Below are 24,724 nucleotides of genomic sequence, written 5' to 3' on the forward strand. Positions count from 1 at the left end.
CCACTCTCCAAACCAGGCTACCAATGGTGTACCTTTCCGACTATCATTGAACTACGACGTCCCAAATCCTTTTCCTTGGCGCTTTAGCGTTAAAACACATTTAACTACGTGCACGGCCCTTTGAACGCTGTAATATGGCCATTTGCATCCTATTAAAGGCCTTATACGTAAATACTGTCGCTCCACCTGCCTGCGCAAGTTACCATTGGTCTAGTGTTTTCAGTCTCAATGTAATATGACGTCCCAAGTCATTTTCCTTAACGCCATGGCTTTAGAACACTTTTAACTCCGTGCACAGCCCTCTAAAGGCTGTAATATGGCCATTTGCAGTTAAATAAAGGCTTTAAACGTAAACACTGTCGTTCCAACTGCCTGCGCAGGTTACCATAGGAGTAGTCCTTCCAGTCTCAATGGACTATGACGTCCCAAGTCCTTTTCCTTAGCGCCATGGCTATAGAACACTGTTAACTACGTGCACAGCCCTCTAAAGGCAGTAATATGGCCATTTGCAGCCTAATAAAGGCCTTACACGTAAATCACGTTCTTCCACGTCCCCAGCAAGGCTACCAATGGTCTAGTGTTCCCAGTCTTAATGGAATAAGACGTCCAAAGTCCTTTTCCTTGACGCCATGGCTATAGAACACTGTCAACTACGCGCACAGTTCTTTAAATGCTGTAATATTGCCTTTTGTAGCCAAATAAAGGCTTTACACGGAAATAACGTGGTTCCACCACCCTTCGCGGGATACCATTAGTCTAGTCCTTCCAGTCCCAATGGACTATGACGTGCCAAGTCATTTTCCTTGGCGCCATGGCTTTAGCACACTGTTAATTTCGTGCACGCCCTCTAAAGGCTGTAATATGGCCATTTGCAGCCTATTAAAAGCCTTACACGTAAATCACGTTCTTCCACGTCCCCAGCAAGGCTACCAATGGTCTAGTGTTCCCAGTCTTAATGGAATAAGACGTCCAAAGTCCTTTTCCTTGACGTCATAGCTATAGAACACTGTCAACTACGCGCACAGTCCTTTAAATGCTGTAATATTGCCTTTTGCAGCCTAATAACGCCTTTACACGTAAATGCCGTGATTCCATCACCCTCCGCGGGATACCATTGGTCTAGTCCTTCCAGTCCCAATGGACTACAACGTGCCAAGTCGTTTTCTTTGGCACTTTGGCGTTAGAAGACCGGCAACTACGCGCACAGTCCTCTAAATGCTGTAACATGGCCTTTTACAGACTAATAAAGGTCTTACACTCAAATCACGTTCTTCCACGTCTCCAGCAAGGCTACCAATGGTCTAGTGTTCCCAGTCTTAATGGAATAAGACGTCAAAAGTCCTTTTCCTGGACGCCATGGCTATAGAACACTGTCAACTACGCGCACAGTCCTTTAAATGCTGTAATATTGACTTTTGTAGCCAAATAAAGGCCTTACACGTAAATCACGTTCTTCCACGTCCCCAGCAAGGCTACCAATGGTCTAGTGTTCCCAGTCTTAATGGAATAAGACGTCCAAAGTCCTTTTCCTTGACGCCATGGCTATAGAACACTGTCAACTACGTGCACAGCCCTCTAAAGGCTGTAATATGGCCATTTGCAGCCTATTAAAGGCCTTATACGTAAATACTGTCGCTCCACCTGCCTGCGCAAGTTACCATTGGTGTAGTCCTTCCAGTCTCAATGGAATATGACGTCCCAAGTCGTTTTCTTTGTCGCCATGGCTATAGAAAACTGTTAACTACGTGCACAGCCCTCTAAAGGCAGTAATATGGCCATTTGCAGCCTAATAAAGACCTTACACGTAAATCACGTTCTTCCACGTCCCCAGCAAGGCTACCAATGGTCTAGTGTTCCCAGTCTTAATGGAATAAGACGTCCAAAGTCCTTTTCCTTGACGCCATGGCTATAGAACACTGTCAACTACGTGCACAGCCCTCTAAAGGCTGTAATATGGCCATTTGCAGCCTATTAAAGGCCTTATACGTAAATACTGTCGCTCCACCTGCCTGCGCAAGTTACCATTGGTGTAGTCCTTCCAGTCTCAATGGAATATGACGTCCCAAGTCGTTTTCTTTGTCGCCGTGACGTTTAAAAACCCGCAAGTACGCGCACAGTCCTCTAAAAGTATGGCCTTTTACAGACTAATAAAGGTCTTACACGCAAATCACGTTCTTCCACGCCCCAAGCAAGGTTACCAATGGTCTAGTAATCCCAGTCTTAATGGAATATGACGTCTCAAGTCCTTTTCCTTGGCGCTTTAGCGTTAAAACACTTTTTACTCCGTGCACAGCCCTCTAAATGCTGTAACATGGCCTTTTGCAGACTAATAAAGGCTTTAAACGTAAATACTGTCGTTCCTACTGCCTGCGCAGGTTACCATAGGAGTAGTCCTTCCAGTCTCAATGGACTATGACGTCCCAAGTCCTTTTCCTTGGCGCCATGGCTTTAGAACACTTTTAACTCCGTGCACAGCCCTCTAAAGGCTGTAATATGGCCATTTGCAGCCTAATAAAGGTGTTATACGTAAATAGCGTCGTTCCACCTGCCTGCGCAGGTTACCATAGGAGTAGTCCTTCCAGTCTCAATGGACTATGACGTCCCAAGTCCTTTTCCTTGGCGCCATGGCTTTAGAGCAAGGTTAACTCCGTGCACAGCCCTCTAAATGCTGTAACATGGTCTTTTGCAGACTAATAAAGGCTTTAAACGTAAATACTGTCGTTCCAACTGCCTGCGCAGGTTACCATAGGAGTAGTCCTTCCAGTCCCAATGGACTATGACGTCCCAAGTCCTTTTCCTTGGCGCCATGGCTATAGAACACTGTTAACTACGTGCACAGCCCTCTAAAGGCAGTAATATGGCCATTTGGAGCCTAATAAAGGCCTTACACGTAAATCACGTTCTTCCACGTCCCCAGCAAAGCTACCAATGGTCTAGTGTTCCCAGTCCTAATGGAATAAGACGTCCGAAGTCCTTTTCCTTGACGCCATGGCTATAGAACACTGTCAACTACGCGCACAGTCCTTTAAGTGCTGTAATATTGCCTTTTGTGGCCAAATAAAGGCTTTACACGGAAATAACGTGGTTCCACCACCCTTCGCGGGATACCATTAGTCTAGTCCTTCCAGTCCCAATGGACTATGACGTGCCAAGTCATTTTCCTTGGCGCCATGGCTTTAGCTCACTGTTAATTTCATGCACGGCCCTCTAAAGGCTGTAATAAGGCCATTTGCAGCCTATTAAAGGCCTTACACGTAAATCACGTTCTTCCACGTCCCCAGCAAGGCTACCAATGGTCTAGTGTTCGCAGTCTTAATGGAATATGACGTCCCAAGTCCTTTTCCTTGACGCCATGGCTATAGAACACTGTTGACTACGTGCACAACCCTCTAAAGTCAGTAATGTGTCCTTTTGCAGCCTAATAACGCCTTTACACGTAAATGCCGTGATTCCATCACCCTCCGCGGGATACCATTGGTCTAGTCCTTCCAGTCCCAATGGACTACAACGTGCCAAGTCGTTTTCTTTGGCACCTTGGCGTTAGAAGACCGGCAACTATGCGCACAGTCCTCTAAATGCTGTAACATGGCCTTTTACAGACTAATAAAGGTCTTACACGCAAATCACGTTCTTCCACGTCTCCAGCAAGGCTACCAATGGTCTAGCCTAATAAAGGTGTTATACGTAAATAGCGTCGTTCCACCTGCCTGCGCAAGTTACCATAGGAGTAGTCCTTCCAGTCTCAATGGACTATGACGTCCCAAGTCCTTTTCCTTGGCGCCATGGCTTTAGAGCAAGGTTAACTCCGTGCACAGCCCTCTAAATGCTGTAACATGGCCTTTTGCAGACTAATAAAGGCTTTAAACGTAAATACTGTTGTTCCAACTGCCTGCGCAGGTTACCATAGGAGTAGTCCTTCCAGTCTCAATGGACTATGACGTCCCAAGTCCTTTTCCTTGGCGCCATGGCTTTAGAACACTTTTAACTCCGTGCACAGCCCTCTAAAGGCTGTAATATGGCCATTTGCAGCCTAATAAAGGTGTTATACGTAAATAGCGTCGTTCCACCTGCCTGCGCAGGTTACCATAGGAGTAGTCCTTCCCATCTCAATGGACTATGACGTCCCAAGTCCTTTTCCTTGGCGCCATGGCTTTAGAGCAAGGTTAACTCCGTGCACAGCCCTCTAAATGCTGTAACATGGTCTTTTGCAGACTAATAAAGGCTTTAAACGTAAATACTGTCGTTCCAACTGCCTGCGCAGGTCACCATAGGAGTAGTCCTTCCAGTCCGAATGGACTATGACGTCCCAAGTCCTTTTCCTTGGCGCCATGGCTATAGAACACTGTTAACTACGTGCACAGCCCTCTAAAGGCAGTAATATGGCCATTTGGAGCCTAATAAAGGCCTTACACGTAAATCACGTTCTTCCACGTCCCCAGCAAGGCTACCAATGGTCTAGTGTTCCCAGTCCTAATGGAATAAGACGTCCGAAGTCCTTTTCCTTGACGCCATGGCTATAGAACACTGTCAACTACGCGCACAGTCCTTTAAGTGCTGTAATATTGCCTTTTGTGGCCAATTAAAGGCTTTACACGGAAATAACGTGGTTCCACCACCCTTCGCGGGATACCATTGGTCTAGTCCTTCCAGTCCCAATGGACTACAACGTGCCAAGTCGTTTTCTTTGGCACCTTGGCTTTAGAAGACCGGCAACTACGCGCACAGTCCTCTAAATGCTGTAACATGGCCTTTTACAGACTAATAAAGGTCTTACACGCAAATCACGTTCTTCCACGTCTCCAGCAAGGCTACCAATGGTCTAGTGTTCCCAGTCTTAATGGAATATGACGTCCAAAGCCCTTTTTCTTGACGCCATGGCTATAGAACACTGTTAACTACGTGCACAGCCCCCTGTAAGCCGTATTATTGCCTTTGCAGCCTAATAAAGGCCTTGGACGTAAACCACGTGCTTCCACGCTCCAAGCCAGGCTATCATTGATCTAGTCCTTCCAGTCTCAATGGACTATGACGTCCCAAGTCCTTTTCCTTGGTGCCATGGCTATAGAACACTGTTAACTACGCGCACAGTCCTCTAAATGCTGTAACATTGCCTTTTACAGACTAATAAAGGTCTTACGCGCAAATCACATTCTTCCACGTTCCCAGCAAGGTTACCAATGGTCTAGTGTTCGCAGTCTTAATGAAATATGACGTCCAAAGTCCTTTTCCTTGTCGCCATGGCTATAGAACACTGTCAACTACGCGCACAGGCCTTTAAATGCTGTAATATTGCCTTTTGTAGCCAAATAAAGGCCTTACACGTTAACCACGTGCTTCCACGCTCCCAACCAGGCTACCATTGGTCTAGTGTTTTCAGTCTCAATGTAATATGACGTCCCAAGTCATTTTCCTTAGCGCCATGGCTTTAGAACACTTTTAACTCCGTGCACAGCCCTCTAAAGGCTGTAATATGGCCATTTGAAGTTAAATAAAGGCTTTAAACGTAAACACTGTCGTTCCAACTGCCTGCGCAGGTTACCATAGGAGTAGTCCTTCCAGTCTCAATGGACTATGACGTCCCAAGTCCTTTTCCTTGGCGCCTTGGCTATAGAACACTGTTAACTACGTGCACAGCCCTCTAAAGGCAGTAATATGGCCATTTGCAGCCTAATAAAGGCCTTACACGTAAATCACGTTCTTTCACGTCCCCAGCAAGGCTACCAATGGTCTAGTGTTCCCAGTCTTAATGGAATAAGACGTCCAAAGTCCTTTTCCTTGACGCCATGGCTATAGAACACTGTCAACTACGTGCACAGCCCTCTAAAGGCTGTAATATGGCCATTTGCAGCCTATTAAAGGCCTTATACGTAAATACTGTCGCTCCACCTGCCTGCGCAAGTTACCATTGCTGTAGTCCTTCCAGTCTCAATGGACTATGACGTCCCAAGTCGTTTTCTTTGTCGCCGTGACGTTTAAAAACCCGCAAGTACGCGCACAGTCCTCTAAATGCTATAGTATGGCTTTTGTAAGTCTAAAAAAGGCCTTACGCGTAAATCACGTGCTTCCACTCTCCAAACCAGGCTACCAATGGTGTACCTTTCCGACTATCATTGAACTACGACGTCCCAATTCCTTTTCCTTGGCGCTTTAGCGTTAAAACACATTTAACTACGTGCACGGCCCTTTGAACGCTCGCTCCACCTGCCTGCGCAAGTTACCATTGGTCTAGTGTTTTCATTTTCTAAACCTGCCTGCGCAAGTTACCATTGGTCTAGTGTTTTCATTTTCTAAAGGCTGTAATATGGCCATTTGCAGCCTATTAAAGGCCTTATACGTAAATACTGTCGCTCCACCTGCCTGCGCAAGTTACCATTGCTGTAGTCCTTCCAGTCTCAATGGACTATGACGTCCCAAGTCGTTTTCTTTGTCGCCGTGACGTTTAAAAACCCGCAAGTACGCGCACAGTCCTCTAAATGCTATAGTATGGCTTTTGTAAGTCTAAAAAAGGCCTTACGCGTAAATCACGTGCTTCCACTCTCCAAACCAGGCTACCAATGGTGTACCTTTCCGACTATCATTGAACTACGACGTCCCAATTCCTTTTCCTTGGCGCTTTAGCGTTAAAACACATTTAACTACGTGCACGGCCCTTTGAACGCTGTAATATGGCCATTTGCCTCCTATTAAAGGCCTTATACGTAAATACTGTCGCTCCACCTGCCTGCGCAAGTTACCATTGGTCTAGTGTTTTCAGTCTCAATGTAATATGACGTCCCAAGTCATTTTCCTTAACGCCATGGCTTTAGAACACTTTTAACTCCGTGCACAGCCCTCTAAAGGCTGTAATATGGCCATTTGCAGTTAAATAAAGGCTTTAAACGTAAACACTGTCGTTCCAACTGCCTGCGCAGGTTACCATAGGAGTAGTCCTTCCAGTCTCAATGGACTATGACGTCCCAAGTCCTTTTCCTTAGCGCCATGGCTATAGAACACTGTTAACTACGTGCACAGCCCTCTAAAGGCAGTAATATGGCCATTTGCAGCCTAATAAAGGCCTTACACGTAAATCACGTTCTTCCACGTCCCCAGCAAGGCTACCAATGGTCTAGTGTTCCCAGTCTTAATGGAATAAGATGTCCAAAGTCCTTTTCCTTGACGCCATGGCTATAGAACACTGTTAACTACGTGCACAGCCCTCTAAAGTCAGTAATATGGCCTTTTGCGGCCTAATAAAGCCTTTACACGAAAATACCGTGATTCCACCACCCTCCGCGGGATACCATTGGTCTAGTCCTTCAAGTCCCAATGGACTACAACGTCCCAAGTCGTTTTCTTTGGCACCTTGGCGTTAGAAGACCGCCAACTACGCGCACAGTCCTCTAAATGCTGTAACGTGGCCTTTTACAGACTAATAAAGGTCTTACACGCAAATCACGTTCTTCCACGCCCCAAGCAAGGTTACCAATGGTCTAATGTTCCCAGTCTTAATGGAATATGACGTCTCAAGTCCTTTTCCTTGGCGCTTTAGCGTTAAAACACTTTTTACTACGTGCACAGACCTCTAAATGCTGTAATATTGCCTTTTGCAGCCAAATAAAGGCTTAACACGTAAATAACGTGGTTCCACCACCCTTCGCGGGATACCATTAGTCTAGTTCTTCCAGTCTCAATAGACTATGACGTCCCAAGTCCTTTTCCTTGGCGCCATGGCTTTAGAGCAAGGTTAACTCCGTGCACAGCCCTCTAAATGCTGTAACATGGCCTTTTGCAGACTAATAAAGGCTTTAAACGTAAATACTGTCGTTCCAACTGCCTGCGCAGGTTACCATAGGAGTAGTCCTTCCAGTCTCAATGGACTATGACGTCCCAAGTCCTTTTCCTTGGCGCCATGGCTATAGAACACTGTTAACTACGTGCACAGCCCTCTAAAGGCAGTAATATGGCCATTTGGAGCCTAATAAAGGCCTTACACGTAAATCACGTTCTTCCACGTCCCCAGCAAGGCTACCAATGGTCTAGTGTTCCCAGTCTTAATGGAATAAGACGTCCAAAGTCCTTTTTCTTGACGCCATGGCTATAGAACACTTTTAACTCCGTGCACAGCCCTCTAAAGGCTGTAATATGGCCATTTGCAGCCTAATAAAGGTGTTATACGTAAACAGCGTCGTTCCACCTGCCTGCGCAAGTTACCATAGGAGTAGTCCTTCCAGTCTCAATGGACTATGACGTCCCAAGTCCTTTTCCTTGGCGCCATGGCTTTAGAACAATGTTAACTCCGTGCACAGCCCTCTAAATGCTGTAATATTGCCTTTTGCAGCCAAATAAAGGCTTTACACGTAAATAACGTGGTTCCACCACCCTTCGCGGGATACCATTAGTCTAGTCCTTCCAGTCTCAATAGACTATGACGTCCCAACTCCTTTTCCTTGGCGCCATGGCTTTAGAACACTTTTAACTCCGTGCACAGCCCCCTAAAGGCTGTAATATGGCCTTTTGCAGACTAAAAAAAGGCCTTACACGTAAACCACCTGCTTCCACGCTCTCAACCAGGCTACCATTGGTCTAGTGTTTTCAGTCTCAATGTAATATGACGTACCAAGTCATTTTCCTTGGCGCCATGGCTTTAGAATACTTTTAACTCCGTGCACAGCCCTCTAAAGGCTGTAATATGGCCATTTGCAGTTAAATAAAGGCTTTAAACGTAAACACTGTCGTTCCAACTGCCTCCGCGGGATACCATTGGTCTAGTCCTTCCAGTCCCAATGGACTACAACGTCCCAAGTCGTTTTCTTTGGCACCTTGGCGTTAGAAGACCGGCAACTACGCGCACAGTCCTCTAAATGCTGTAACATGGCCTTTTACAGACTAATAAAGGTCTTACACGCAAATCACGTTCTTCCACGCCCCAAGCAAGGTTACCAATGGTCTAGTGTTCCCAGTCTTAATAAAATATGACGTCTCAAGTCCTTTTCCGTGACGTCATGGCTTTAGAGCACTGTTAACTACGTCCACAGCCCTCTAAATGCGGCATTATCGTCTTTTGCAGGCTAATAAAGGCCTTACCCGTAAATAACGTGCTTCCATGCTCCCAGCCATGCTACCATTGATGTAGTCCTTCCAGTCTCAATGGAATACGATGTTCCAAGTCGTTTTCCTTCGCGCTATGGCGTTAGAACACTGCTAACTACGTGCACGGCCCTTTGAACGCTGTAATATGGCCATTTGCAGCCTATTAAAAGCCTTATACGTAAATACTGTTGCTCCACCTTCCTGCGCAAGTTACCATTGGTGTAGTCCTTCCAGTCTCAATGGACAATGACGTCCCAAGTCGTTTTATTTGACGCCGTGACGTTTGAAAACGCCTAAGTACGCGCACAGTCCTCTAAATGCTATAGTATGGCCTTTGTAAGTCTAAAAAAGGCCTTACGCGTAAATCACGTGCTTCCACTCTCTAAACCAGGCTACCAATGGTGTACCTTTTGCGATTATCATTGAACTACGACGTCACAATTCCTTTTCCTTGATGCCATGGCTATAGAACACTGTCAACTACGCGCACAGTCCTTTAAATGCTGTAATATTGCCTTTTGTAGCCAAATAAAGGCTTTACACGTAAATAACGTGGTTCCATCACCCTTCGCGGGATACCATTAGTCTAGTCCTTCCAGTCTCAATAGACTATGACGTCTCAAGTCCTTTTCCTTGGCGCTTTAGCGTTAAAACACTTTTTACTACGTGCACAGACCTCTAAATGCTGTAATATTGCCTTTTGCAGCCATATAAAGGCTTAACACGTAAATAACGTGGTTCCACCACCCTTCGCGGGATACCATTAGTCTATTCCTTCCAGTCTTAATAGACTATGACGTTCCAAGTCCTTTTCCTTGGCGCCATGGCCTTAGAACACTTTTAACTTCGTGCACAGCCCTCTAAAGGCTGTAATATGGCCATTTGCAGCCTAATAAAAGTGTTATACGTAAATAGCGTCGTTCCACCTGCCTGCGCAGGTTACCATAGGAGTAGTCCTTCCAGTCTCAATGGACTATGACGTCCCAAGTCCTTTTCCTTGGCGCCATGGCTTTAGAACAAGGTTAACTCCGTGCACAGCCCTCTAAATGCTGTAACATGGCCTTTTGCAGACTAATAAAGGCTTTAAACGTAAATACTGTCGTTCCAACTGCCTGCGCAGGTTACCATAGGAGTAGTTCTTCCAGTCTCAATGGACTATGACGTCCCAAGTCCTTTTCCTTGGCGCCATGGCAATAGAACACTGTTAACTACGTGCACAGCCCTCTAAAGGCAGTAATATGGCGATTTGGAGCCTAATAAAGGCCTTACACGTAAATCACGTTCTACCACGTCCTCAGCAAGGCTACCAATGGTCTAGTGTTCCCAGTCTTAATGGAATAAGACGTCCAAAGTCCTTTTCCTTGACGCCATGGCTATAGAACACTGTCAACTACGCGCACAGTCCTTTAAATGCTGTAATATTGCCTTTTGTAGCCAAATAAAGGCTTTACACGGAAATAACGTGGTTCCACCACCCTTCGCGGGATACCATTAGTCTAGTCCTTCCAGTCTCAATAGACTATGACGTCCCAAGTCCTTTTCCTTGGCGCCATGGCTTTAGAACATTTTTAACTCCGTGCACAGCCCTCTAAAGGCTGTAATATGGCCATTTGCAGTTAAATAAAGGCTTTAAACGTAAACACTGTCGTTCCAACTGCCTGCGCAGGTTACCATAGGAGTAGTCCTTCCAGTCTCAATGGACTATGACGTCCCAAGTCCTTTTCCTTGGAGCCATGGCTATAGAACACTGTTAACTACGTGCACAGCCCTCTAAAGGCTGTAATATGGCCTTTTGCAGACTAAAAAAAGGCCTTACACGTAAACCACGTGCTTCCACGCTCCCAACCAGGCTACCATTGGTCTAGTGTTTTCAGTCTCAATGTAATATGACGTACCAAGTCATTTTCCTTGGCGCCATGGCTTTAGAATACTTTTAACTCCGTGCACAGCCCTCTAAAGGCTGTAATATGGCCATTTGCAGTTAAATAAAGGCTTTAAACGTAAACACTGTCGTTCCAACTGCCTCCGCGGGATACCATTGGTCTAGTCCTTCCAGTCCCAATGGACTACAACGTGCCAAGTCGTTTTCTTTGGCACCTTGGCGTTAGAAGACCGGCAACTACGCGCACAGTCCTCTAAATGCTGTAACATGGCCTTTTACAGACTAATAAAGGTCTTACACGCAAATCACGTTCTTCCACGTCTCCAGCAAGGCTACCAATGGTCTAGCCTAATAAAGGTGTTATACGTAAATAGCGTCGTTCCACCTGCCTGCGCAAGTTACCATAGGAGTAGTCCTTCCAGTCTCAATGGACTATGACGTCCCAAGTCCTTTTCCTTGGCGCCATGGCTTTAGAGCAAGGTTAACTCCGTGCACAGCCCTCTAAATGCTGTAACATGGCCTTTTGCAGACTAATAAAGGCTTTAAACGTAAATACTGTTGTTCCAACTGCCTGCGCAGGTTACCATAGGAGTAGTCCTTCCAGTCTCAATGGACTATGACGTCCCAAGTCCTTTTCCTTGGCGCCATGGCTTTAGAACACTTTTAACTCCGTGCACAGCCCTCTAAAGGCTGTAATATGGCCATTTGCAGCCTAATAAAGGTGTTATACGTAAATAGCGTCGTTCCACCTGCCTGCGCAGGTTACCATAGGAGTAGTCCTTCCCGTCTCAATGGACTATGACGTCCCAAGTCCTTTTCCTTGGCGCCATGGCTTTAGAGCAAGGTTAACTCCGTGCACAGCCCTCTAAATGCTGTAACATGGTCTTTTGCAGACTAATAAAGGCTTTAAACGTAAATACTGTCGTTCCAACTGCCTGCGCAGGTCACCATAGGAGTAGTTCTTCCAGTCCCAATGGACTATGACGTCCCAAGTCCTTTTCCTTGGCGCCATGGCTATAGAACACTGTTAACTACGTGCACGGCCCTTTGAACGCTGTAATATGGCCATTTGCAGCCTATTAAAAGCCTTATACGTAAATACTGTTGCTCCACCTTCCTGCGCAAGTTACCATTGGTGTAGTCCTTCCAGTCTCAATGGACAATGACGTCCCAAGTCGTTTTATTTGACGCCGTGACGTTTGAAAACGCCTAAGTACGCGCACAGTCCTCTAAATGCTATAGTATGGCCTTTGTAAGTCTAAAAAAGGCCTTACGCGTAAATCACGTGCTTCCACTCTCTAAACCAGGCTACCAATGGTGTACCTTTTGCGATTATCATTGAACTACGACGTCACAATTCCTTTTCCTTGATGCCATGGCTATAGAACACTGTCAACTACGCGCACAGTCCTTTAAATGCTGTAATATTGCCTTTTGTAGCCAAATAAAGGCTTTACACGTAAATAACGTGGTTCCATCACCCTTCGCGGGATACCATTAGTCTAGTCCTTCCAGTCTCAATAGACTATGACGTCTCAAGTCCTTTTCCTTGGCGCTTTAGCGTTAAAACACTTTTTACTACGTGCACAGACCTCTAAATGCTGTAATATTGCCTTTTGCAGCCATATAAAGGCTTAACACGTAAATAACGTGGTTCCACCACCCTTCGCGGGATACCATTAGTCTATTCCTTCCAGTCTTAATAGACTATGACGTTCCAAGTCCTTTTCCTTGGCGCCATGGCCTTAGAACACTTTTAACTTCGTGCACAGCCCTCTAAAGGCTGTAATATGGCCATTTGCAGCCTAATAAAAGTGTTATACGTAAATAGCGTCGTTCCACCTGCCTGCGCAGGTTACCATAGGAGTAGTCCTTCCAGTCTCAATGGACTATGACGTCCCAAGTCCTTTTCCTTGGCGCCATGGCTTTAGAACAAGGTTAACTCCGTGCACAGCCCTCTAAATGCTGTAACATGGCCTTTTGCAGACTAATAAAGGCTTTAAACGTAAATACTGTCGTTCCAACTGCCTGCGCAGGTTACCATAGGAGTAGTCCTTCCAGTCTCAATGGACTATGACGTCCCAAGTCCTTTTCCTTGGCGCCATGGCAATAGAACACTGTTAACTACGTGCACAGCCCTCTAAAGGCAGTAATATGGCGATTTGGAGCCTAATAAAGGCCTTACACGTAAATCACGTTCTACCACGTCCTCAGCAAGGCTACCAATGGTCTAGTGTTCCCAGTCTTAATGGAATAAGACGTCCAAAGTCCTTTTCCTTGACGCCATGGCTATAGAACACTGTCAACTACGCGCACAGTCCTTTAAATGCTGTAATATTGCCTTTTGTAGCCAAATAAAGGCTTTACACGGAAATAACGTGGTTCCACCACCCTTCGCGGGATACCATTAGTCTAGTCCTTCCAGTCTCAATAGACTATGACGTCCCAAGTCCTTTTCCTTGGCGCCATGGCTTTAGAACATTTTTAACTCCGTGCACAGCCCTCTAAAGGCTGTAATATGGCCATTTGCAGTTAAATAAAGGCTTTAAACGTAAACACTGTCGTTCCAACTGCCTGCGCAGGTTACCATAGGAGTAGTCCTTCCAGTCTCAATGGACTATGACGTCCCAAGTCCTTTTCCTTGGAGCCATGGCTATAGAACACTGTTAACTACGTGCACAGCCCTCTAAAGGCTGTAATATGGCCTTTTGCAGACTAAAAAAAGGCCTTACACGTAAACCACGTGCTTCCACGCTCCCAACCAGGCTACCATTGGTCTAGTGTTTTCAGTCTCAATGTAATATGACGTACCAAGTCATTTTCCTTGGCGCCATGGCTTTAGAATACTTTTAACTCCGTGCACAGCCCTCTAAAGGCTGTAATATGGCCATTTGCAGTTAAATAAAGGCTTTAAACGTAAACACTGTCGTTCCAACTGCCTCCGCGGGATACCATTGGTCTAGTCCTTCCAGTCCCAATGGACTACAACGTCCCAAGTCGTTTTCTTTGGCACCTTGGCGTTAGAAGACCGCCAACTACGCGCACAGTCCTCTAAATGCTCTAACATGGCCTTTTACAGACTAATAAAGGTCTTACACGCAAATCACGTTCTTCCACGTCCCCAGCAAGGCTACCAATGGTCTAGTGTTCGCAGTCTTAATGGAATATGACGTCCCAAGTCCTTTTCCTTGACGCCATGGCTATAGAACACTGTTGACTACGTGCACAACCCTCTAAAGTCAGTAATATGTCCTTTTGCAGCCTAATAACGCCTTTACACGTAAATGCCGTGATTCCATCACCCTCCGCGGGATACCATTGGTCTAGTCCTTCCAGTCCCAATGGACTACAACGTGCCAAGTCGTTTTCTTTGGCACCTTGGCGTTAGAAGACCGGCAACTACGCGCACAGTCCTCTAAATGCTGTAACATGGCCTTTTACAGACTAATAAAGGTCTTACACGCAAATCACGTTCTTCCACGTCTCCAGCAAGGCTACCAATGGTCTAGCCTAATAAAGGTGTTATACGTAAATAGCGTCGTTCCACCTGCCTGCGCAAGTTACCATAGGAGTAGTCCTTCCAGTCTCAATGGACTATGACGTCCCAAGTTCTTTTCCTTGGCGCCATGGCTTTAGAGCAAGGTTAACTCCGTGCACAGCCCTCTAAATGCTGTAACATGGCCTTTTGCAGACTAATAAAGGCTTTAAACGTAAATACTGTTGTTCCAACTGCCTGCGCAGGTTACCATAGGAGTAGTCCTTCCAGTCTCAATGGACTATGACGTCCCAAGTCCTTTTCCTTGGCGCCATGGCTTTAGAACACTTTTAACTCCGTGCACAGCCCTCTAAAGGCTGTAATATGGCCATTTGCAGCCTAATAAAGGTGTTATACGTAAATAGCGTCGTTCCACCTGCCTGCGCAGGTTACCATAGGAGTAGTCCTTCCCGTCTCAATGGACTATGACGTCCCAAGTCCTTTTCCTTGGCGCCATGGCTTTAGAGCAAGGTTAACTCCGTGCACAGCCCTCTAAATGCTGTAACATGGTCTTTTGCAGACTAATAAAGGCTTTAAACGTAAATACTGTCGTTCCAACTGCCTGCGCAGGTCACCATAGGAGTAGTTCTTCCAGTCCCAATGGACTATGACGTCCCAAGTCCTTTTCCTTGGCGCCATGGCTATAGAACACTGTTAACTACGTGCACAGCCCTCTAAAGGCAGTAATATGGCCATTTGGAGCCTAATAAAGGCCTTACACGTAAATCACGTTCTTCCACGTCCCCAGCAAGGCTACCAATGGTCTAGTGTTCCCAGTCCTAATGGAATAAGACGTCCGAAGTCCTTTTCCTTGACGCCATGGCTATAGAACACTGTCAACTACGCGCACAGTCCTTTAAGTGCTGTAATATTGCCTTTTGTGGCCAATTAAAGGCTTTACACGGAAATAACGTGGTTCCACCACCCTTCGCGGGATACCATTGGTCTAGTCCTTCCAGTCCCAATGGACTACAACGTGCCAAGTCGTTTTCTTTGGCACCTTGGCTTTAGAAGACCGGCAATTACGCGCACAGTCCTCTAAATGCTGTAACATGGCCTTTTACAGACTAATAAAGGGCTTACACGCAAATCACGTTCTTCCACGTCTCCAGCAAGGCTACCAATGGTCTAGTGTTCCCAGTCTTAATGGAATATGACGTCCAAAGCCCTTTTTCTTGACGCCATGGCTATAGAACACTGTTAACTACGTGCACAGCCCCCTGTAAGCCGTATTATTGCCTTTGCAGCCTAATAAAGGCCTTGGACGTAAACCACGTGCTTCCACGCTCCAAGCCAGGCTATCATTGATCTAGTCCTTCCAGTCTCAATGGACTATGACGTCCCAAGTCCTTTTCCTTGGTGCCATGGCTATAGAACACTGTTAACTACGCGCACAGTCCTCTAAATGCTGTAACATTGCCTTTTACAGACTAATAAAGGTCTTACGCGCAAATCACATTCTTCCACGTTCCCAGCAAGGCTACCAATGGTCTAGTGTTCGCAGTCTTAATGAAATATGACGTCCAAAGTCCTTTTCCTTGTCGCCATGGCTATAGAACACTGTCAACTACGCGCACAGGCCTTTAAATGCTGTAATATTGCCTTTTGTAGCCAAATAAAGGCCTAACACGTTAACCACGTGCTTCCACGCTCCCAACCAGGCTACCATTGGTCTAGTGTTTTCAGTCTCAATGTAATATGACGTCCCAAGTCATTTTCCTTAGCGCCATGGCTTTAGAACACTTTTAACTCCGTGCACAGCCCTCTAAAGGCTGTAATATGGCCATTTGAAGTTAAATAAAGGCTTTAAACGTAAACACTGTCGTTCCAACTGCCAGCGCAGGTTACCATAGGAGTAGTCCTTCCAGTCTCAATGGACTATGACGTCCCAAGTCCTTTTCCTTGGCGCCTTGGCTATAGAACACTGTTAACTACGTGCACAGCCCTCTAAAGGCAGTAATATGGCCATTTGCAGCCTAATAAAGGCCTTACACGTAAATCACGTTCTTTCACGTCCCCAGCAAGGCTACCAATGGTCTAGTGTTCCCAGTCTTAATGAAATAAGACGTCCAAAGTCCTTTTCCTTGACGCCATGGCTATAGAACACTGTCAACTACGTGCACAGCCCTCTAAAGGCTGTAATATGGCCATTTGCAGCCTATTAAAGGCCTTATACGTAAATACTGTCGCTCCACCTGCCTGCGCAAGTTACCATTGCTGTAGTCCTTCCAGTCTCAATGGACTATGACGTCCCAAGTCGTTTTCTTTGTCGCCGTGACGTTTAAAAACCCGCAAGTACGCGCACAGTCCTCTAAATGCTATAGTATGGCTTTTGTAAGTCTAAAAAAGGCCTTACGCGTAAATCACGTGCTTCCACTCTCCAAACCAGGCTACCAATGGTGTACCTTTCCGACTATCATTGAACTACGACGTCCCAATTCCTTTTCCTTGGCGCTTTAGCGTTAAAACACATTTAACTACGTGCACGGCCCTTTGAACGCTGTAATATGGCCATTTGCCTCCTATTAAAGGCCTTATACGTAAATACTGTCGCTCCACCTGCCTGCGCAAGTTACCATTGGTCTAGTGTTTTCAGTCTCAATGTAATATGACGTCCCAAGTCATTTTCCTTAACGCCATGGCTTTAGAACACTTTTAACTCCGTGCACAGCCCTCTAAAGGCTGTAATATGGCCATTTGCAGTTAAATAAAGGCTTTAAACGTAAACACTGTCGTTCCAACTGCCTGCGCAGGTTACCATAGGAGTAGTCCTTCCAGTCTCAATGGACTATGACGTCCCAAGTCCTTTTCCTTAGCGCCATGGCTATAGAACACTGTTAACTACGTGCACAGCCCTCTAAAGGCAGTAATATGGCCATTTGCAGCCTAATAAAGGCCTTACACGTAAATCACGTTCTTCCACGTCCCCAGCAAGGCTACCAATGGTCTAGTGTTCCCAGTCTTAATGGAATAAGATGTCCAAAGTCCTTTTCCTTGACGCCATGGCTATAGAACACTGTTAACTACGTGTACAGCCCTCTAAAGTCAGTAATATGGCCTTTTGCGGCCTAATAAAGCCTTTACACGAAAATACCGTGATTCCACCACCCTCCGCGGGATACCATTGGTCTAGTCCTTCAAGTCCCAATGGACTACAACGTCCCAAGTCGTTTTCTTTGGCACCTTGGCGTTAGAAGACCGCCAACTACGCGCACAGTCCTCTAAATGCTGTAACGTGGCCTTTTACAGACTAATAAAGGTCTTACACGCAAATCACGTTCTTCCACGCCCCAAGCAAGGTTACCAATGGTCTAGTGTTCCCAGTCTTAATGGAATATGACGTCTCAAGTCCTTTTCCTTAGCGCTTTAGCGTTAAAACACTTTTTACTACGTGCACAGACCTCTAAATGCTGTAATATTGCCTTTTGCGGCCTAATAAAGCCTTTACACGTAAATAACGTGGTTCCACCACCCTTCGCGGGATACCATTAGTCTAGTTCTTCCAGTCTCAATAGACTATGACGTCCCAAGTCCTTTTCCTTGGCGCCATGGCTTTAGAACACTTTTAACTCCGTGCACAGCCCTCTAAAGGCTGTAATATGGCCATTTGCAGCCTAATAAAGGTGTTATACGTAAATAGCGTCGTTCCACCTGCCTGCGCAAGTTACCATAGGAGTAGTCCTTCCAGTCTCAATGGACTATGACGTCCCAAGTCCTTTTCCTTGGCGCCATGGCTTTAGAGCAAGGTTAACTCCGTGCACAGCCCTCTAAATGCTGTAACATGGCCTTTTGCAGACTAATAAAGGCTTTAAACGTAAATACTGTCGTTCCAACTGCCTGCGCAGGTTACCATAGGAGTAGTCCTTCCAGTCTCAATGGACTATGACGTCCCAAGTCCTTTTCCTTGGCGCCATGGCTATAGAACACTGTTAACTACGTGCACAGCCCTCTAAAGGCAGTAATATGGCCATTTGGAGCCTAATAAAGGCCTTACACGTAAATCACGTTCTTCCACGTCCCCAGCAAGGCTACCAATGGTCTAGTGTTCCCAGTCTTAATGGAATAAGACGTCCAAAGTCCTTTTTCTTGACGCCATGGCTATAGAACACTTTTAACTCCGTGCACAGCCCTCTAAAGGCTGTAATATGGCCATTTGCAGCCTAATAAAGGTGTTATACGTAAACAGCGTCGTTCCACCTGCCTGCGCAAGTTACCATAGGAGTAGTCCTTCCAGTCTCAATGGACTATGACGTCCCAAGTCCTTTTCCTTGGCGCCATGGCTTTAGAACAATGTTAACTCCGTGCACAGCCCTCTAAATGCTGTAATATTGCCTTTTGCAGCCAAATAAAGGCTTTACACGTAAATAACGTGGTTCCACCACCCTTCGCGGGATACCATTAGTCTAGTCCTTCCAGTCTCAATAGACTATGACGTCCCAACTCCTTTTCCTTGGCGCCATGGCTTTAGAACACTTTTAACTCCGTGCACAGCCCCCTAAAGGCTGTAATATGGCCTTTTGCAGACTAAAAAAAGGCCTTACACGTAAACCACGTGCTTCCACGCTCCCAACCAGGCTACCATTGGTCTAGTGTTTTCAGTCTCAATGTAATATGACGTACCAAGTCATTTTCCTTGGCGCCATGGCTTTAGAATACTTTTAACTCCGTGCACAGCCCTCTAAATGCTGTAATATGGCCATTTGCAGTTAAATAAAGGCTTTAAACGTAAACACTATCGTTCCAACTGCCTCCGCGGGATACCATTGGTCTAGTCCTTCCAGTCCCAATGGACTACAACGTCCCAAGTCGTTTTCTTTGGCACCTTGGCGTTAGAAGACCGGCAACTACGCGCACAGTCCTCTAAATGCTGTAACATGGCCTTTTACAGACTAATAAAGGTCTTACACGCAAATCACGTTCTTCCACGCCCCAAGCAAGGTTACCAATGGTCTAGTGTTCCCAGTCTTAATAAAATATGACGTCTCAAGTCCTTTTCCGTGACGCCATGGCTTTAGAGCACTGTTAACTACGTCCACAGCCCTCTAAATGCGGCATTATCGTCTTTTGCAGGCTAATAAAGGCCTTACCCGTAAATAACGTGCTTCCATGCTCCCAGCCATGCTACCATTGATGTAGTCCTTCCAGTCTCAATGGAATACGATGTTCCAAGTCGTTTTCCTTCGCGCTATGGCGTTAGAACACTGCTAACTACGTGCACGGCCCTTTGAACGCTGTAATATGGCCATTTGCAGCCTATTAAAAGCCTTATACGTAAATACTGTCGCTCCACCTTCCTGCGCAAGTTACCATTGGTGTAGTCCTTCCAGTCTCAATGGACAATGACGTCCCAAGTCGTTTTATTTGACGCCGTGACGTTTGAAAACGCCTAAGTACGCGCACAGTCCTCTAAATGCTATAGTATGGCCTTTGTAAGTCTAAAAAAGGCCTTACGCGTAAATCACGTGCTTCCACTCTCTAAACCAAGCTACCAATGGTGTACCTTTTGCGATTATCATTGAACTACGACGTCACAATTCCTTTTCCTTGATGCCATGGCTATAGAACACTGTCAACTACGCGCACAGTCCTTTAAATGCTGTAATATTGCCTTTTGTAGCCAAATAAAGGCTTTACACGTAAATAACGTGGTTCCATCACCCTTCGCGGGATACCATTAGTCTAGTCCTTCCAGTCTCAATAGACTATGACGTCTCAAGTCCTTTTCCTTGGCGCTTTAGCGTTAAAACACTTTTTACTACGTGCACAGACCTCTAAATGCTGTAATATTGCCTTTTGCAGCCATATAAAGGCTTAACACGTAAATAACGTGGTTCCACCACCCTTCGCGGGATACCATTAGTCTATTCCTTCCAGTCTTAATAGACTATGACGTTCCAAGTCCTTTTCCTTGGCGCCATGGCCTTAGAACACTTTTAACTTCGTGCACAGCCCTCTAAAGGCTGTAATATGGCCATTTGCAGCCTAATAAAAGTGTTATACGTAAATAGCGTCGTTCCACCTGCCTGCGCAGGTTACCATAGGAGTAGTCCTTCCAGTCTCAATGGACTATGACGTCCCAAGTCCTTTTCCTTGGCGCCATGGCTTTAGAACAAGGTTAACTCCGTGCACAGCCCTCTAAATGCTGTAACATGGCCTTTTGCAGACTAATAAAGGCTTTAAACGTAAATACTGTCGTTCCAACTGCCTGCGCAGGTTACCATAGGAGTAGTCCTTCCAGTCTCAATGGACTATGACGTCCCAAGTCCTTTTCCTTGGCGCCATGGCTATAGAACACTGTTAACTACGTGCACAGCCCTCTAAAGGCAGTAATATGGCGATTTGGAGCCTAATAAAGGCCTTACACGTAAATCACGTTCTACCACGTCCTCAGCAAGGCTACCAATGGTCTAGTGTTCCCAGTCTTAATGGAATAAGACGTCCAAAGTCCTTTTCCTTGACGCCATGGCTATAGAACACTGTCAACTACGCGCACAGTCCTTTAAATGCTGTAATATTGCCTTTTGTAGCCAAATAAAGGCTTTACACGGAAATAACGTGGTTCCACCACCCTTCGCGGGATACCATTAGTCTAGTCCTTCCAGTCTCAATAGACTATGACGTCCCAAGTCCTTTTCCTTGGCGCCATGGCTTTAGAACATTTTTAACTCCGTGCACAGCCCTCTAAAGGCTGTAATATGGCCATTTGCAGTTAAATAAAGGCTTTAAACGCAAACACTGTCGTTCCAACTGCCTGCGCAGGTTACCATAGGAGTAGTCCTTCCAGTCTCAATGGACTATGACGTCCCAAGTCCTTTTCCTTGGAGCCATGGCTATAGAACACTGTTAACTACGTGCACAGCCCTCTAAAGGCTGTAATATGGCCTTTTGCAGACTAAAAAAAGGCCTTACACGTAAACCACGTGCTTCCACGCTCCCAACCAGGCTACCATTGGTCTAGTGTTTTCAGTCTCAATGTAATATGACGTACCAAGTCATTTTCCTTGGCGCCATGGCTTTAGAATACTTTTAACTCCGTGCACAGCCCTCTAAAGGCTGTAATATGGCCATTTGCAGTTAAATAAAGGCTTTAAACGTAAACACTGTCGTTCCAACTGCCTCCGCGGGATACCATTGGTCTAGTCCTTCCAGTCCCAATGGACTACAACGTCCCAAGTCGTTTTCTTTGGCACCTTGGCGTTAGAAGACCGCCAACTACGCGCACAGTCCTCTAAATGCTGTAACATGGCCTTTTACAGACTAATAAAGGTCTTACACGCAAATCACGTTCTTCCACGCCCCAAGCAAGGTTACCAATGGTCTAGTGTTCCCAGTCTTAATAAAATATGACGTCTCAAGTCCTTTTCCGTGACGCCATGGCTTTAGAGCACTGTTAACTACGTCCACAGCCCTCTAAATGCGGCATTATCGTCTTTTGCAGGCTAATAAAGGCCTTACCCGTAAATAACGTGCTTCCATGCTCCCAGCCATGCTACCATTGATGTAGTCCTTCCAGTCTCAATGGAATACGATGTTCCAAGTCGTTTTCCTTCGCGCTATGGCGTTAGAACACTGCTAACTACGTGCACGGCCCTTTGAACGCTGTAATATGGCCATTTGCAGCCTATTAAAAGCCTTATACGTAAATACTGTCGCTCCACCTGCCTGCGCAAGTTACCATTGGTGTAGTCCTTCCAGTCTCAATGGACAATGACGTCCCAAGTCGTTTTCTTTGACGCCGTGACGTTTGAAAACGCCTAAGTACGCGCACAGTCCTCTAAATGCTATAGTATGGCCTTTGTAAGTCTAAAAAAGGCCTTACGCGTAAATCACGTGCTTCCACTCTCCAAACCAGGCTACCAATGGTGTACCTTTTGCGACTATCATTGAACTACGACGTCACAATTCCTTTTCCTTGGCGCTTTAGCGTTAAAACACTTTTTACTACGTGCACAGACCTCTAAATGCTGTAATATTGCCTTTTGCAGCCAAATAAAGGCTTTACACGTAAATAACGTGGTTCCATCACCCTTCGCGGGATACCATTAGTCTAGTCCTTCCAGGCTCAATAGACTATGACGTCTCAAGTCCTTTTCCTTGGCGCTTTAGCGTTAAAACACTTTTTACTACGTGCACAGACCTCTAAATGCTGTAATATTGCCTTTTGCAGCCAAATAAAGGCTTAACACGTAAATAGCGTCGTTCCACCTGCCTGCGCAGGTTACCATAGGAGTAGTCCTTCCAGTCTCAATGGACTATGACGTCCCAAGTCCTTTTCCTTGGCGCCATGGCTTTAGAACAAGGTTAACTCCGTAAACAGCCCTCTAAATGCTGTAACATGGCCTTTTGCAGACTAATAAAGGCCTTATACCTAAATACTGTCGCTCCACCTGCCTGCGCAAGTTACCATTGGTGTAGGCCTTCCAGTCTCAATGGACAATGACGTCCCAAGTCGTTTTCTTTGACGCCGTGACGTTTGAAAACACGCAAGTACGCGCACAGTCCTCTAAATGCTATAGTATGGCCTTTGTAAGTCTAAAAAAGGCCTTACGCGTAAATCACGTGCTTCCACTCTCCAAACCAGGCTACCAATGGTGTACCTTTTGCGACTATCATTGAACAACGACGTCACAATTCCTTTTCCTTGGCGCTTTAGCGTTAAAACACTTTTCACTACGTGCACAGACCTCTAGATGCTGTAATATTGCCTTTTGCAGCCAAATAAAGGCTTTACACGTAAATAACGAGGTTGCACCACCCTTCGCGGGATACCATTAGTCTAGTCCTTCCAGTCTCAATAGACTATGACGTCCCAAGTCCTTTTCCTTGGCGCCATGGCTTTAGAACATTTTTAACTCCGTGCACAGCCCTCTAAAGGCCGTAATATGGCCATTTGCAGTTAAATAAAGGCTTTAAACGTAAACACTGTCGTTCCAACTGCCTGCGCATGTTACCATAGGAGTAGTCCTTCCAGTCTCAATGGACTATGACGTCCCAAGTCCTTTTCCTTAGCGCCATGGCTTTAGAACAAGGTTAACTCCGTAAACAGCCCTCTAAATGCTGTAACATGGCCTTTTGCAGACTAATAAAGGCCTTATACCTAAATACAGTCGCTCCACCTGCCTGCGCAAGTTACCATTGGTGTAGGCCTTCCAGTCTCAATGGACAATGACGTCCCAAGTCGTTTTCTTTGACGCCGTGACGTTTGAAAACGCCTAAGTACGCGCACAGTCCTCTAAATGCTATAGTATGGCCTTTGTAAGTCTAAAAAAGGCCTTACGCGTAAATCACGTGCTTCCACTCTCCAAACCAGGCTACCAATGGTGTACCTTTTGCGACTATCATTGAACAACGACGTCACAATTCCTTTTCCTTGGCGCTTTAGCGTTAAAACACTTTTCACTACGTGCACAGACCTCTAGATGCTGTAATATTGCCTTTTGCAGCCAAATAAAGGCTTTACACGTAAATAACGAGGTTCCACCACCCTTCGCGGGATACCATTAGTCTAGTCCTTCCAGTCTCAATAGACTATGACGTCCCAAGTCCTTTTCCTTGGCGCCATGCCTTTAGAACAATGTTAACTCCGTGCACAGCCCTCTAAATGCTGTAACATGGCCTTTTGCAGACTAATAAAGTCCTTAAACGTAAATACTGTCGTTCCAACTGCCTGCGCAGGTTACCATAGGAGTAGTCCTTCCAGTCTCAATGGACTATTACGTCCCAAGTCCTTTTCCTTGGCGCCATGGCTATAGAACACTGTTAACTACGTGCACAGCCCTCTAAAGGCAGTAATATGGCCATTTGCAGACTAATAAAGGCCTTACACGTAAATCACGTTCTTCCACGTCCTCAGCAAGGCTACCAATGGTCTAGTGTTCCCAGTCTTAATGGAATAAGACGTCCAAACTCCTTTACCTTGACGCCATGGCTATGGAACACTGTCAACTACGTGCACAGCCCTCTAAAGTCAGTAATATGGCCTTTTGCGGCCTAATAAAGCCTTTACACGAAAATACCGTGATTCCACCACCCTCCGCGGGATACCATTGGTCTAGTCCTTCCAGTCCCAATGGACTACAACGTCCCAAGTCGTTTTCTTTGGCACCTTGGCGTTAGAAGACCGGCAACTACGCGCACAGTCCTCTAAATGCTGTAACATGGCCTTTTGTAGACTAAAAAAAGGCCTTACACGTAAACCACGTGCTTCCACGCTCCCAACCAGGCTACCATTGGTCTAG

The 24,724-nt window shown here is 46.0% G+C and overlaps 1 long non-coding RNA gene across 1 annotated transcript; it reads left to right on the forward strand.

Annotated features, from left to right (window-relative positions):
- The first annotated feature begins 899 nt into the window (after positions 1–899).
- On the forward strand, positions 900–14,826 carry LOC130614411 (uncharacterized). The gene is made up of 2 exons (XR_008975873.1): positions 900–4,079; positions 10,190–14,826. It is a non-coding gene; the product is annotated as an uncharacterized LOC130614411 (long non-coding RNA).
- The last annotated feature ends 9,898 nt before the right edge of the window (positions 14,827–24,724 follow it).

Source organism: Hydractinia symbiolongicarpus, chromosome 11, assembly GCF_029227915.1.
Source record: "Hydractinia symbiolongicarpus strain clone_291-10 chromosome 11, HSymV2.1, whole genome shotgun sequence".
Lineage (NCBI taxonomy): Eukaryota > Metazoa > Cnidaria > Hydrozoa > Anthoathecata > Hydractiniidae > Hydractinia > Hydractinia symbiolongicarpus.